Source organism: Symsagittifera roscoffensis, chromosome 8 (genome assembly GCF_963678635.1).
Source record: "Symsagittifera roscoffensis chromosome 8, txSymRosc1.1, whole genome shotgun sequence".
In the NCBI taxonomy this organism is placed as follows: Eukaryota; Metazoa; Xenacoelomorpha; order Acoela; family Convolutidae; genus Symsagittifera; species Symsagittifera roscoffensis.
Window position 1 is genome coordinate 18,342,199 of NC_087069.1, and position 15,274 is coordinate 18,357,472.

General features: G+C 46.4%; 2 protein-coding genes across 2 annotated transcripts in view; one reads left to right on the forward strand and one right to left on the reverse strand.

Moving 5' to 3' along the window:
- LOC134852943 (nicotinamidase-like) overlaps nt 1-15,274 on the reverse strand; it is a 484,331-nt gene that overhangs the window by 455,510 nt on the left and 13,547 nt on the right. The window lies entirely within an intron of this gene.
- LOC134852940 (uncharacterized) overlaps nt 1-15,274 on the forward strand; it is a 343,687-nt gene that overhangs the window by 250,539 nt on the left and 77,874 nt on the right. The window lies entirely within an intron of this gene.

Genomic DNA, 15,274 nt, shown 5'->3' on the forward strand with positions numbered 1-15,274 from the left:
GTCAAAATAGCGATATTTTGATCCCCCACAAGTCGCGATTTTTGAAATATCGATATTTTTTGAAACAAAAAAAAGCGCTAAGTTAGTGTGCTACATCGTAACTGCACTACCATAATAGATAGAACCGGTTAAGTTAAGTTCGAAAGTGGTTGGAACTATTTTGGTACCGAAAACCGAAATTTCGTGATTTTTGAGAAAACGAAACACTATAAATTTAGAAATTTTTTTGAAATTTTTGAGTTACGACAGTAAAAATAGTTGTTCGGACAACGTCCACTAGTGAATCTACAAGTTTTAAAACCCGCTACCCGAAAGCCTTCCGGATTGCAGAGAAATCGAACTTAACGTGTTTGATTTGGTGGATTCATCAATCCGGAGGGGTAAAGGTAGCATAGTTTTTCGCAATTTTCTTCTACAAAAGCGTTTTAGATCGGGTCTTTTGCATTGAACTAGAAGAGTATAGGCCTTCTAAGCTCGGATCAATAATTTTTAGGACGAAAGGACCAGATTTGCGGAAAAAGAGACGTTTTGGTTAATAACTTTGGAACTACTGAGCATATTGAGTTGATCTTGGTACCAATAGATCAGAAATTAGCTGAGCTTACTGAAAGGGACAGAAATTTTTCGGAAAAAAAAAGCGTGAAAATTTTTGAGATTGTTTTTAGCAAATTCCTCAATTTGGAAGGGTACACCCTTCACGTTTTACAAAAATTTTTTAGAAAAGCCCTTATAACCCTACCAAAAGGTAATAGCGGTTGAATAAATCAACTTTAGGCTGTTCTAGACGAAAAGGGAAGGCTGAAGGCACAGCAAAAGCTTAAGCGAGCCGAAGTTAGGCGAGCGATAAGACCCTTCACCGTTAGTGTGAATTGTCAGATAAGAGGCTTAACTTCAATCCGGAAGGGTCTAGGAAAGTAGTACATACCCTTCCTAGTTAATTGAAAGAGCAAAATTGCATCGGAAAACGTATCCGGAGGGGTATAGGTTGAAAGAAGGAAATCTCCGAAAAGCTACTTTTACAAAACCGGAGGGCTCCCAATCCGGAGGGGTCAAAGATTTTTCAAGTTAGGAGGGGTCCGAATCCGGAGGGGTCTTATAGTTGCTAATTCGGAGGGGTCCAAATCCGGAGGGGTCTTATATTAACTAACTCAGAAGGGTCCCAATCCGGAGGGGTCCAGATTCTGCCAGTCCGGAAGGGTCCTATTTGTGCCAATCAGGAGGGGTATTATTTTATTAAAGGACTTAGGTAGACGGAAGAAAGACTAAAGTGAGAGGCATTAGGTTAATAGCACACAGGCTAGGTATCAGTGACTGCACTGATAACTTGCCTTTCAATAAGAACCAGACCAAAACATAACAGGTCCGAACTCGGATATTCGCGACACTAAGTCTATATTAAAAAGAGCGTGATTCATTGGTGTGGATTGCAACATAATACGTTTTTGTGAAAAGTGACTGCCCTGAGGATTTTAGTAGGTCTAGCTCGGGCAGTCCGAAGGCAGATAGGTAACACAGTACTCGGTGGGTGCAATAGACGCCCACTTGAGAAAATTACTGCCTTCAAAATTTTGTCTGTTTGGTGCAGCACCGAGCAGGGAAAGCTTTTTCTTTAAAAGGCAAGTTCGACTATTGTACTGCGACCGACTAAGAGTACATTACACACACGTTTTTTTTCATAGAGACATTCATACTCTGTCATTATATATTTTTTTAGTTTTTGATTCTAAATCAACATAAACTGTGCTTGATTGGGTAGTGAGTACACTATCTTTTAAATTGACTGATAACATCATATTGTGCTAGTTTTCAAATCTTACGACCGATAATCGGTTAGTGTGAATAAATTTTATACAAACTGTACTCTGATAACATACAGGGATTCGTGGTCACTATATAAAAGAATCTTGTGAAATTTATTGTGTTGTGTCATTATTATTGTTAATAAAACTACAAGGTCTCCAGTAATCGAGTTAAGTGTATAGGCATTAAAAAGTGACAAATAGAGAATGAGTCTAGACAAGTCAAGGATACCAAAACGAGGTAATAGCTCTAGGAAATTCATACCTGAAAAGCAAAGAAAAATGATGACCGATCCTTTTGTGGATTGGATCAAGCGATCCCGGTCCGACAAAGGGGAGAGGGTTTCAGGCAGAATGGTTGAAACGAGAAGTCAGAAGACCTCAGAAGAGCGAAAAGAACTGTTAGAAGTGGAGGTCAATACGGACCATACCATGAACGACAACCAGGAAGAAAATGGACTGGAAGGGAGATGCAGAAGGCTGGCGAGTGAATCTACTCCGGTAGAACAAGGCCATGATTTTGCCACTTCCACCGGCACATTGGATCGAGAGGAGATGTCGGAACTGTCCGACATCTCGGCTGAAATAACGGCAACTAGAAGATCTCCGACAGACAACACTATGATGGCAGGCGGAACTGGGAAACAAACAACGTCATCATCATTCTCAGAAAGAATGAAGAACACCTTCGGAAACATCTTTCCATTCAGCATGGGAGGAGGAGCAGGAAACGACGGTGAATCCCAGGAGGAAGAGGATGAAGAGGAGCAAGGGGACTTTGGATCTCAAGTCAGCCTCAATAGTTCGATCTAGGAGAATGAGGCACACATCGGAAGAGAGACTGGAACCATGGACAAATTTGGTGTAGTGACAACGATAAGCAAAGAGGCAAACACACCGGGCCAGTCAAAAGACTTCGCGATTAGGACAAGTTCAGAGCCACAAACTGGAGAGAGTAGAACCAGAGGGCTAGGCAACGCGTCAGTGGATCCTGAAATAGATAATGAAAAGACGTTGAAGCAGAGAGTCAAGGCCCGGATCTCGACCAGCACGAAGCTACCTGGGACTGACAGGGTTACACCACCACTAGTGACGCCACTCGTGGATAACGGGGCAGCACTAGAGGAAGCCTTAAACAACATAGTGGAAAGTTTAGGAGAACAAAACGAGCAGATGTCAATAAGGATGAGTGAACTAGAAAGAGCAGTTCACATTGAAAGAGAAAGTCTGCGGGAAGAAATAAACCGCAACAGACAAGAAGTTGGCAGGAGCGAAAAACGCTTGAAAGAAAGAACGGACGAACATATGGCGAGGAACTTGTCGCGAATGACAAGAGAGGCGGAACAGCGAGAGTTACGCTTAAGAGACGACATGGAGAAGTTAAGAATTCAGCAAGAGCAGTCTCTTGGGACTCTTGACACAAAGATAGACGCCATGATGGAGAGGCGAACTCAGGCTATCATGGATAGGTTGGACGGGCTACTAAGCAGCAAGAGTGGACCAAAAGAAGGAGAACCGAACTCGGGAGGTCCCAGCAGGGAACCGAGGGTGAACTTCAATGAACATCAAAAGAGGAAGACGTATGGATCCACTAGAGGCAGGGGCAGTTCATCAGACTATGCCACAAGGGGTAATGGAGCATGGGGCCCGAACAGTAGAGCAAGTTCAACGGGGAACAGACAAACCTCTAACGAACGACCAACGCAAGGCACACATGCGACTGGGAGAAGTGATTCCGGCAACAGGAGGCATGCAAGCCCGAGGAAGAGTCATGTGGGCCAAGCGGGAAACACTCACGGCGATTCGGATTGCAGGGATGCACGGCATACGGAGCCTTTGACGAGGTGTGAGGACACTCAAGCGCGACACTCAAGAGACTCTACGGCAATGGCCACAGCATTTGAACCCCTAAACAGGTCTTTGGAGACATTCCTGACAAGGTTATCCAGAACCAATGAACGCAGTGAGAAGTCCAGAAGAGTCTTTAAGAAACCAGGATGCTACAAAGATGAATCTGATGGCTGTGTTGATACCTGGATAGAGGTACTGAAGCTGCATTTCGAGGAAGAGGACTTGTCGGAGAGACAGGAATGCAGCGCGCTCACCAGCAACTTAGAAGGGACAGCCCTGAACTGTGTCATGGCCAAGAAGCAATATCAACGTGACACTGCTGAGAAAATCTTCGAAATCTTGTTAAACCGTTTTGGATCAGGGTTGCAGGGGCACCAGGAGATGATGCGCTTCGAGAAATGGAGGCAACGAGAAGATGAAACGATAGACAAGTTTCTCGATGATTTGGAAATGCTGAGGAGACGCAGCCAACCGGACGAGTCAAACCGAAGGATGAACTTGGCCGTAGCCTCAAAATTCATCAATGGTGTGAAGAATGATGAACTTCGTACGATGCTAGCAACTTATTAGACACCACTATCAACCAATGCGCCAACACCGGAGGAGTTGAGGCTCAAATCAAAAGAGTATCTTTTGTTGAAACCTCCTTCGAGATCTGGATATTACTAGAACAATTATGGCAATTTTAACAACGGACCAGCAAACCAAGGGAACAATTGGTACAAACCGAGGGAGGATATGGACAGGAGACGCTCTTCTGCTAATTGCAGTTCAACGGACCATCATGCGTCATCATGCCCAGCTTACAAACAAGGCATGAAAGCAATAGGCTTTAGCCTCGAGGACGAAGATGCGTCAGAATTGGACCATGAGGATTTCATAAGAGGAGTAATTGCGAAATTCGGCCCGAGGTGTTTCTTTTGCAACTTGGAAGGTCATTTTAAATCAGATTGTCCGCAATTCTGGGATGCAGTGGCAGACATTAAGCATCCAAGACATGAAGAAGCTTTGTCAGGAGTGAAAGCCAGCAAGGCTCGACTTTTGAGTGAAGCGGAGGCACGCAGAAAGGATAAAGCTCAAGAGCTGGCGGCAAAGAAAATGCAAGCGGTAACAGAGGAGACACGTGAGCCGCAACCAGCAACTGCGGCTGATGACTTCAAGATCGATTATAAGGCAGCCGCAAGGCGGCTCTAATTAGAGTACAGCAGGAACTAGTGACGAAAGAGATCGAACAAAAAGTGAAACTTGAACTGGAAAATGAGAAGCTTCAGGAGCAACTGAATACCTTCGAAGCAACGGAGTTCGAAGAAACGAAAGCACCAAGCAGTTTAAACATGAAACTTAAAGTGATCTCCGGTAGGAGGTTCGGCATGGTGCCGCAAGGAAACAAGATACAGTCGATAATCTCAGTGGCTGGACACCAGGTAATAAGAAATCTGAGTGAACCATCCGAGTTCACTTTGATGCATTTGGACACATATGCAGATTATCTGAGGCAGGTGGAGCCACGCACCGAGTCGAGAGCTGTGCGAGCACTACTAACGACGGGTGTCCCTCGCATGAAGAAACTTCATGGACGCTACCTAGAGGTCTATGGGCCGTATCAAGTAATGCTGAACGTGGATGGAATAAGTATCTACACCAGGACTTATGTAACAACAGATGATGACCAAATGGGGCAGATCTATTTGGGTGAAGAGGAACTCAAAGTCCGCAGGATAGGCCATGACGCCATGATGGAACAAGACGCGGTACACATTGGATATGAAGCAGATGTGACAGCACATCTGCTCGACACCAACGGAACAAAAATCGGAGTCACAGGGCTTCTGGACACAGGAGCGGTAGTGAGTGTGATGCCGATAAAAACTTGGGAAAGAATGGGCTTCACGCGGGAAGATCTGATTCCTACGAATCTCCGACTGGCCGCAACCAATCGAGGAGCTATCTACGTAGCCGGAAGAACACCAATAACCATCCTCCACATGGGAGGGAGAGATCTTTGGATGAGCTTCCTGGTGGTAGAGAATCTGGACGACGCCGACCAATTCATCCTTGGCAGAGATTTTGTCAGGAATTTTGACGTGATGATTGATTTGAACAATGGTCTGATACGGATTAGAAACCCAGACCGAAAGTATGTTAAGAGACCAATTAATAGGATAATAACAGACGAAAACAAGGTACCAATTTTTTCGGATAGAAAAGTAAAACTACAACCAGGACAAGCTGTGGTAGCAATTTTTAGAATGAGAAATTTAAGTTCGTTAAGTGATAGTACTCGGGTTTGCTTAGTACCGAATCCAATTAGTCAGAGTTCGGTGATTTTAGGCCGGAGCTTCTCGGTAACGCGAAACGGACTGTGTGTCAGTGTGTTGTTGAACACACTGGACACCACGGTTTCAATCCAGCGTGGAAAGAAGCTTGGCTACGCTTTGCCGATGAGGACCGACTATGAGGAGACACAAAACTTGAAGAAATATAGTGTGAAAGACTGTCCTTATCATGCCAATAAAGATAAAATTTTAAAGAGGATTAATGAATTAAAATCTATTCATAAATTGTTTTCAAAGAAATCCGAAACGGACGACGGCTTATCAAGCTGCTCGAATTTTCCGGAACGTCCCTCGTCATATGAACTAGAATCTGACAAACCGGTTTTGACAGAGATAGAACATTTAAAAGGGAAGATAGGTGAGGGAGATTTCGAAAAATTGCGGGACCTCCTAAATCGGAACGCAGATGTATTTTCAAAACATAAGGCGGATATCGGTTGCTGTAATTTCGTCGAACACGAAATCGAACTAGAAGAGGGCGCCGTTCCCCATAGGGAAGGCGCAAGGCGAATGACGCCACACAAATCGGAAGCGTGCCGAGCGGAAATAGAAATGTTGCTGAATACGACATGATGGAACTTCTGCATCTGAATACGACTTCTGCAAGGTGTATCCGATGCAGAAGCTGATGCGCAACAAAGGGAAAAAGTTCGAATGGAACGATGAAGCACAAGTTGCCTTCGAGAACATAAAGCGGGAACTGTGCGAAGCGCCAGTGCTATGCATGCCTACGGAAAAGGGCATGTATGTTCTTGACACAGACGCATCAGTAGTAGCCATCTCAGGAATATTGCACCAGGAGCAAGAATGGAATGGAAGAACGGTTCTCTGTCCCATTGCATACGGCAGCAAGGTCTTGAGTGACACTGAGATGAAATATGGCGCACCAAAAGCAGAAATGTTTGCAGTAGTCACATTTGTGGAAAAATACCGCGCATATATGGGGAGCGCTCCCTTTAAGTTACGCGTAGACAACAGAGCGTTACCCTGGTTGAAGACCTACTCGATGGATCAGAGTTATATTGGTAGATGGATAGTAAGATTGGGTGGCTACCATAAAATAATCGAACACAGGATGCGTGATAAACATCAGAATGCTGACAGCCTCAGCAAGAAAATTGAGTTCTATGAAAGATTGGAGCAGAAGCAAGCCAATCAGGCGGAAATAAAGGAGGGATTCTCGTTTCTGGACAAAGAAGTTTATGAAGCGCTTCCCTTAACGAGATGGTTAGATAAGTCTGGACATCCAATTCCAGGGCACCCTGAGTTACCTGTAGAGAAAGCAGCCGAGATAAAGATCCTATCCAAGGAGGACCCGGTCCCCTTGGATCTGTTGCTGCGCTCGAATCTGGTCCAGCAAGAACTCTCTTGCATGAATATAAACAGCCTCTCATTATTGGATAAAACGGTGCAAGTCACACCGCAAGTGATGCGGATGCTGGGTGGATTGTTAGAAAGAGAAGTGACCAGAGATGACCCCGAGTGGACAGCAGCAGTGGCATCGCTAGCAGTCAGTGAGAAGGTGAAGATCATGCCGTCCAGACGACAGCACGAGGAGAACGAGAGGGATTGTAGGACAATAGTTCAGCAACTAGTATCCTCAATACCTCAAGATATTTTAACCAGTACTTCTTACGGACAGAAAGAACAGGGGAGCAGCAAGCGAAAGAAAACCGTCACCTTCGTGGACCAGGATAAGGAAGGTGAAAAGTTAGAACAAAATCTGCTGCAAGACTATTTGTCCGGGGAGACGGATGATGAGAAGAACCAGCGATCACAAGATCAACACCCGGGACAAGAAAATTTGTCCGGGGAGTCTGAGATAGACGAGAAAATTCCTGATGAGAAACAGGACCTAGAGAACAAGGTTTTGTCCGGGGAGTTCAGATGGATGCAAAGAAAGCACAGATATGATCTGAAGGAGCGTGCAGTCTCCAGCACAACCTCTTCGACGGATGATAATTCAGGAAGCTCACGAATGGACACCTATTCAGACAGGAATTCGAGCTCGGGATCAGAACTGTCAGAACTAGCGATACACACGCTACTAGTGGAAACTCGGGCAAGGGACCTGGACAGAGAGGTGTACCAGGATCCTGACAGCGATCGCTACCTTATACCAAGCGAAAGAATCTTTGACAACGCAGCGGATGACTTGGAGACAATAGCGGTATCGAAACGCTCGATAAGCCTGTTGCCGCAGAAAGAGGTAGTCAGGACTGATCTTCTGCCGTTTGAACAAGAAACACAACCGTTGGCGAAGATTTGGTGCGTTAAGATGGAAGAAGACACACATCATCCCAACGAGCTGAATAGTCAGATGAGGGTCATGAAGACGTACTTGAAGGCGAGATACAGACTCTCGGACCTTCTAAGGGCGCAGAGAAATGATCGCATGACAAGCAACCTGAAAAATTGGATCGAGAATGATTCTCCGGATAAAGGGGACCTCGAGGAAGATAGTTATCGCATCGCGAGACAATACTTCATGCAGAAGGAAGGGAGGTTATCTTTGAACAAGGACGGGATTGTGGCTTGCAAAAGAAGGGAGGAAGACAGAGTCCTATATAACGCGATAGTGTTACCGCAACTCTATCAGACAGAACTATTATTCAGGTCACATGATCAAATGGGCCATCAGGGGATCGACAAAGTATATCAGAGGATTCTGAAGCGCTTTGAGTGGCCTGGGATGAAAAAGGCATGCGAGAAATGGGTAACAGCATGTCTGTCATGTCAACAGGTCAAGGATCCAAGGAAGTTGCAATTTCCTTTACAATCGATCGAGTCGTCTGAATTCAACGAGGTGGTGCAAATAGATCACCAAAAGATATGCATGACAGACAATGGTTACAATCAGGTGCTGGTCATGATAGATCATTTTACGAAGTATGCAGAGGCCGTGCCCTGCATAACAGCTTCGGCGGAAGAGACATGCGACCACCTGATCAATACGTGGATAGCGAGAAATGATTGTCCGATGACGTTTCAATCGGATAATGGAACAGCTTTCGTAGGAGAGCTTACGAAAGAGCGTATGAGACGCTCACAGGTCACTCAGGCTCATTCCACGACATACCACCCTCAGACGAATGGCTTAGTGGAAAGACAGAATAGGACGTTAGTGTCGATGCTAAGAGTATTTTGTTCCAGGTACATGACCGATTGGGACAGATACCTTCCACAGGTGATGGGAGCATATAACAGCACGCAACACTCCACCACTGGAGTCAGTCCACACATGATGCTAACTGGACACGAAAAGTCTTTACCCTTAACCTTCTTCTACCCAGAATATGAGGGAAAGAAAACGTCCCCACAGGTCTACGTGAGGGATGTGATCAGACGCCAACAGGAGTTGAACGATTTGTGTAGACGAAACACTCAGCAGGCACAGGCAAGGCAGAGGAAAAAATTCGACAAGAAAGCAGCTGGTGCAAAGGCTTACTCGGTGGGAGACTACGTATGGGTATTTCAGAACGTTATACCACCGAAAGGGCCAAAGAAGCTCCTAAAAAAGTGGAGGGGACCCTTCATGATTACAGAGGTGCACCAGCAGAGACGCTTTTATAGACTGAGTACTGGCCGAGCCGCCCACTACGAGAACATCAAGCCACACAATCCATCGACAAAAGACTGGTGTATACCTGCAGACATGGAAGAAGGGGATTATCTAATGATGAATCCTGCTTGTGAGGTCAATGAAAAAGGCACCAGGGAGAAGAACGATGGAAACGAGGTCGTAGAGGAAGGTACGGATACACCGCTGGAGGATACATATGCAGAGGAAGATTGGCAGGATCCCGAACAGATAGAGGTTCCCAAGAACTTGGAACCGGATCTTCCGCTCACCATACAGACTCGTCAGAAGGACGGGATGAGATCAAGAAAGAAATACAATCCTTACGGTGACGACTTTGTAGTGGATAGGATAGATCTGAAGAAAATAGTGGAGGAAGTAGTGGGTCTAGAGGAAATAACTGTGTCACAAGACATTGACATAGTCGATGATCACGACGATGAGTGGGTTGACGACTGGTCGAAACCCGAGGTAGAATTCGACGACGAGCAACAGCAGTCATATGAACAAGACTTGACGAACCTGCGTGTCTTAGAGTGGCTGAATGAAACGACCTCGGATCCAGAGGAGACCAGCGTCACGATTCAAGACGTAGATCGTGAAAGCATGAAATACATCGAGACCGAACGAGATGATCCTTCCTGGGCTGCCCAGGAAGAACGACTACTCATTCCAGCTTCTTCTAACCTTGACTTGATACCCGGTATGCGATCGACGGGGACGTCGATGGATATTTTTGTCCGGGGATTGGGGGTAGGACTTACCCACACTGAAAACTTGATAATAAAAAAATTAAGAATATCAAGAGGAACAGAAACAGGCGAAGAACCTAAGAAACCTGACATAGGCAGGGTAGTTGAGTCATATTTTAACTTACCAACTGAATATTCAAGTAACATAATACTAACAGACAGTGATTTCATACTCACAAAAAGAACATGTGCGATAGCAATCACAGCAGACATGAGGTTTAGGACAGCGTTAGCGGCAGATTTTAAGAGAGAATACAAAAACGTGGAGTTCCTTTGGAAGCAAAGACCAGGGATAGGGGGCGTAGCAGCCTTACCTCCGGCGGCTTCGCAGATACCGGGAAAATACTTGTGCTTCTTGGTAACGAGGGCGACGGAGAAGCAGCACGTGGACCCAGAGAACCTAGTCTTGTCCTTGACGAGGCTGAGGGACTTCCTTGTCGAAATGGACGTGAAGGAGCTCTCGCTTCCAGTGTACGATCCAAACAGAGGAAGACTGCATCCTCGGGAATTGTACGCGCTTGTACACGTGATATTCTCTGATACGAACATACAAGTATATCTACATAAGAAATATTACTTAAGTATAGGCTGAGTGATGTGCGAGAGGGTGTTAGGCCAAAGACTAAGTTGCATGTAATATTTGATATGTGTGTTATGTTATATTACGTTAGGTGTTCTGTTATTAAGATCATGGGTAAGTAGGGGTTAGTGACCATGAACAACTAAATGACGATCTTAGGAAAAGATCCAAAGTTTGGACTGTCCAATCTTAGGTCGAATTCCAAAATTTTAGAGACCAATTGATTTTAATAAATTAGGATAAATATTTTTTTATCTGAACTGTTTTTAAGCAAATTTTAACGATATATGTTAAGGTGAAACTGACAAGTGTGTTATTTGTGACTTCTTTTCTAGATCCTGATTGATCATTTAATTGCTCACTTGAGTCAAAATCGTAGAATCAAACCGAATCAAACTTGAAAGAACAGAATGGACAGTTTCAACTTGGATGAATTGATGGACCTGGCAGAAGCATATGTAGGACCGATGATAGATGCGATCTATCGTCGGCTGATCGATCGAGACTTTGCTCTGGAGGACCCAGAGGTAGTCATGTTGCTGACCGCCCTGATCAACATCTTGGGGCACGACAACCGTGGGGACGGCCCCACGGAAGTCCTGTCGATGGCAGCATATGGAGAAAAGGAGTACTAGACCGCCCGAACATGAGAGTGATGAGGTGGAGAAACGGGGCTCTCTCAGGGAGTGACTTGGCGAATGAGCCTGGATTGGGAAGTTCTAGGACTTACCAACCAGGTGAGATGCCAATGCCCTCCAAGCCCAAACCTGGGCTGACGAGAATGCATCGGGAGATGAACAGCGAGGCGACCTCGTCTGGTTCATCACTGAGAGCAGCTGTGCCACCAAAAAGGGCGAAAGTAGCACAGAAGGTTCAGACGAACCAAACCATGCAAGATCTGGATGAGATGAACGATGAGCTGAAAAGTACAAAGAAGGAGCTGGACGAGATGACCAGAAGCATGCTCCAGATGGAGGAAGATCGGGACATGTGGAGAAAGTTGTTTGAAGACTGCAACAAAAAGCAGGGTCAAGAGATTGAGCGCTTAAGGCAGGAATACAAAGAGCGATCGGAGCAGGTGGCGTTGACAACGGCCGTGGAGAAAGTGATACCTGCAAGGGGTCAAACAACGGAGACACGGCTCCCAGCAGAGACAAATCTAGTAAAAATCCCGGATCCTAGCGACACCTTGGGTGATCCCGTCGTAGAACAGACAGTGAGGAAACTGATAGAGACAGCTGGACGACTGGTCGCTAACAAGAATGCGCCAGGTTCCGGGGTGACTGCACCCTATGGAACGATTGACGATACGGGCAGAGTACAACTCTCCCAGACCGTGATCAGACAAGGGATAAGTAACGTGACACCACTCATGGGGAGCTCGAGAATCTCAGAGAGGAAAGTACGGAAGATGCCAGCGAAGAAAGTGTCTGGCATAATAGACGTGCAGAAGAATAATCAATTGAAATATAATTTCACGGGAGTTCCGGAGACAGATCCGAGGGCCTGCTTCAATCGAGCTACCTGGAGCCCGGCTGTAAACCTGCAGCAACCACCACTCGGGACATCTCATCTGATACTGGGAGACAGCTTGGTCAGAGTGCTGTCGAATTTGAGGACCTCGTGGGTCACCACGGTGATGGCCTTTGGAGGCGCGACGATAGCCCAATTATATCGGATGGTGGAACTGATGAATCCAGGGAGGATTCCAAATGTGATGATCTTAGTAGGGACGAATGACATCTCCAGAGGTTCAGATGAGCAGGAAGCACTATGGGAGTCAATGATGGTGTGTTTGTTTACGACCCTCTGGCAGAAGCTCAATTGCGCGGTACTGACCGTTTGCACTGTGCCAATGAACGCGAGAAGCCTGACAGCATCAGCAAGAAGGCACAACGAGGGAGTAGTCAGGTGGAACAACATCTTGAGGAACCTAGCAAGTCGAAACGCCGGAAGAATGATCCTCATGGACATCGAACATGAGTTGAGAGCCATGGATCAGGCCAGACTGACCACGGACGGCATCCACTTCGACAGTATCGAAGGACAAGCTTGGTTGAATCGAGTCTTCCAAGAACGGTTGGACGAGCTGGAAGCAGAACTCTTTGACACAGGAGTGCTGAAGGAAGAAGGAACAGTGAGTGATGCGGTGATGTTTGTGCCTCCTAGCCTGGAAACACGCTTGGGTACGGTCCCGGCCGTCACGAACTACAGGCAACAAAGCTCCAGCGAACCAGGTCAAAGAACAGACTTACAGGATCGATTGGGAGAAGCACCGATGAGGAGGACCATTCATCCTAGGAGAAGAATAGGACCTGTCAACCCAATCGAAGAGATAGCAGGCACATCTAGATCGGACACTAGATCGGAGACGACAAGTACCAGTCGAGAGGAGAGACCGAGCAGAGGCTCATTGATGTGGTCGAGACCCATACCGTCTCCCTGTCATATATACAAAGACGAACTAATGAAGCTGGATCTCCAGAGAGTAAGCTTCATCGAAGATGCAAGGAGGATGCTGAATGGAGCGATGCTATCCGTCAGCAGATTGTACTCGATAACCGGCGTAGACTGGTTGATAGCCGCTAGCATAAATTTCAGCTCCACGACGGCCTTAAGATTTGCTGACTTGGAGGGACTGCCCTCTAACAACACGATGGGACCAGTGAATGCGAGACCGTTGCAAGATGTGAGACTGAATCATGATGAGGGGAATCGTGAAGAGAGACCAGGAAGGTTCCTGACAACGAGAGCGCCGATTGGACAACACGTGAAGATACTCAGGCAGCTGACGACACCACCTGGTCATGTGAAGGAAAGAGTGTACCCAAAACTAGTGAACCAAGATGGTGATGCCCAGAGATATGGCGGATTGACAGCGATAAAGAAAGATGAGACCATCTTCGCCGCCTATGACAAAGCAGAGATGAGGAAGGCCAAGATTATGGTAGTAGCGAATTCAGAGTTCGTGTACACCTCCAAGTCTTTGTTTTGGCCGGACGTCATAATGTTGGCAGCGGTCGACCTGGACCTACTGCAATCAGTATCTTTGGCTATAGGGGTACAAAGGCAGGCGGACATGAATCCAATTACGATCGTGTTTGCTGGCATCAATGACACAGTAGAGGTTTTCTGAGCAGACTCAGAGATCCTACAACAGCAGAGAACGCTGTATGGCCAGCGATAAAAGACATCCTTGAGTCGATGGGTGAAGTGGTGGATGCGACGAAGGAGGGGTCATTCAATAAAGTGGCACTGAGAGAAGTATTCGCGTTGTCTCCGGGATATGCACATCTCCCGGATGGACTGAAATTCGTGTATGCAATTGTGGCCTTACTCTCGGAAGGAAAATATGATGTGATCATATCAGCCCCGAATCGCATGATAGAAATGGAGAACCTGAGGCCACTTAAGGCTGAACTGCCTGCAGTCTGGTCAGATATCTCAAACGCGATGAGAGGATTCAAGGACCACGCGGTACACATGTTAGTGTTGGACGAAGTGCTGGGGTTGGAACTGTCCAATTTCAGTCGACAACTCAAACTGAAACCGGGAATAGACGACGACCATCGAGTGATCGCGGCAATGTCCAACGACTTATGGTTCCGAGCAATGGAAGTGGCAGGTGAAGATACAAGAAGAAAAAATTCACTAGAGACGAGAGCTCATCTGGAGGCGATGGTTCTGAGAACCAAGCCGGAAGCCAACCAGTGGCTACACCTGAACCCTAGAGTAGCGGCATTGGGTGCAGATGATTTTGAGCAAGGCCCCGTGATGATCACGAAGATACATGCCTACTTGTTGAAGGAGGTGAACCTGGCGGAAAATGCCGGAGAAAAGACCGCTGAGTTTGTAAACAGAATGTGTCAGATTACTCTGCAAACCTTCTGGACCCAGGAAGTGAAAGGACAGGAGGGCTTTGAAAGGACAGACAGCATGCTAGAAGGGTTGGGAGCCGGATGGACCGCGTCCTTCTTGGCAAAAAATTACCCGAAAGTCTCGCACTATTTGATAAAGGAAATCCTCCAAGCAGTAGTGAGAGTATCGATAGTGGAACTAATAGCCTTGTTCGTGACATTCGGAGCGGAGAGTTTCGTGAAAGGACCGGCGATGCTGCTCACCGATGGAATTCAGAACCTGCGGCTAGACGGACTTCTGACATGGATTGCAATTACCCACGGAAACTTGGGAGGACTAATGGAACTGGCACGTTGTCCAGAGCAGATGAAAGAGAGAGTGAGGAACTTGGATATGAAGAAATCCACGGACTCGTGGAACAAGATAAGAGACCTGAGACACACTCTTATCCAGTATCTCTTACAACAAAATTGCTTTGGAACGGGAGAAGACGAGACGATTGAAAGAGAGGAGGATGT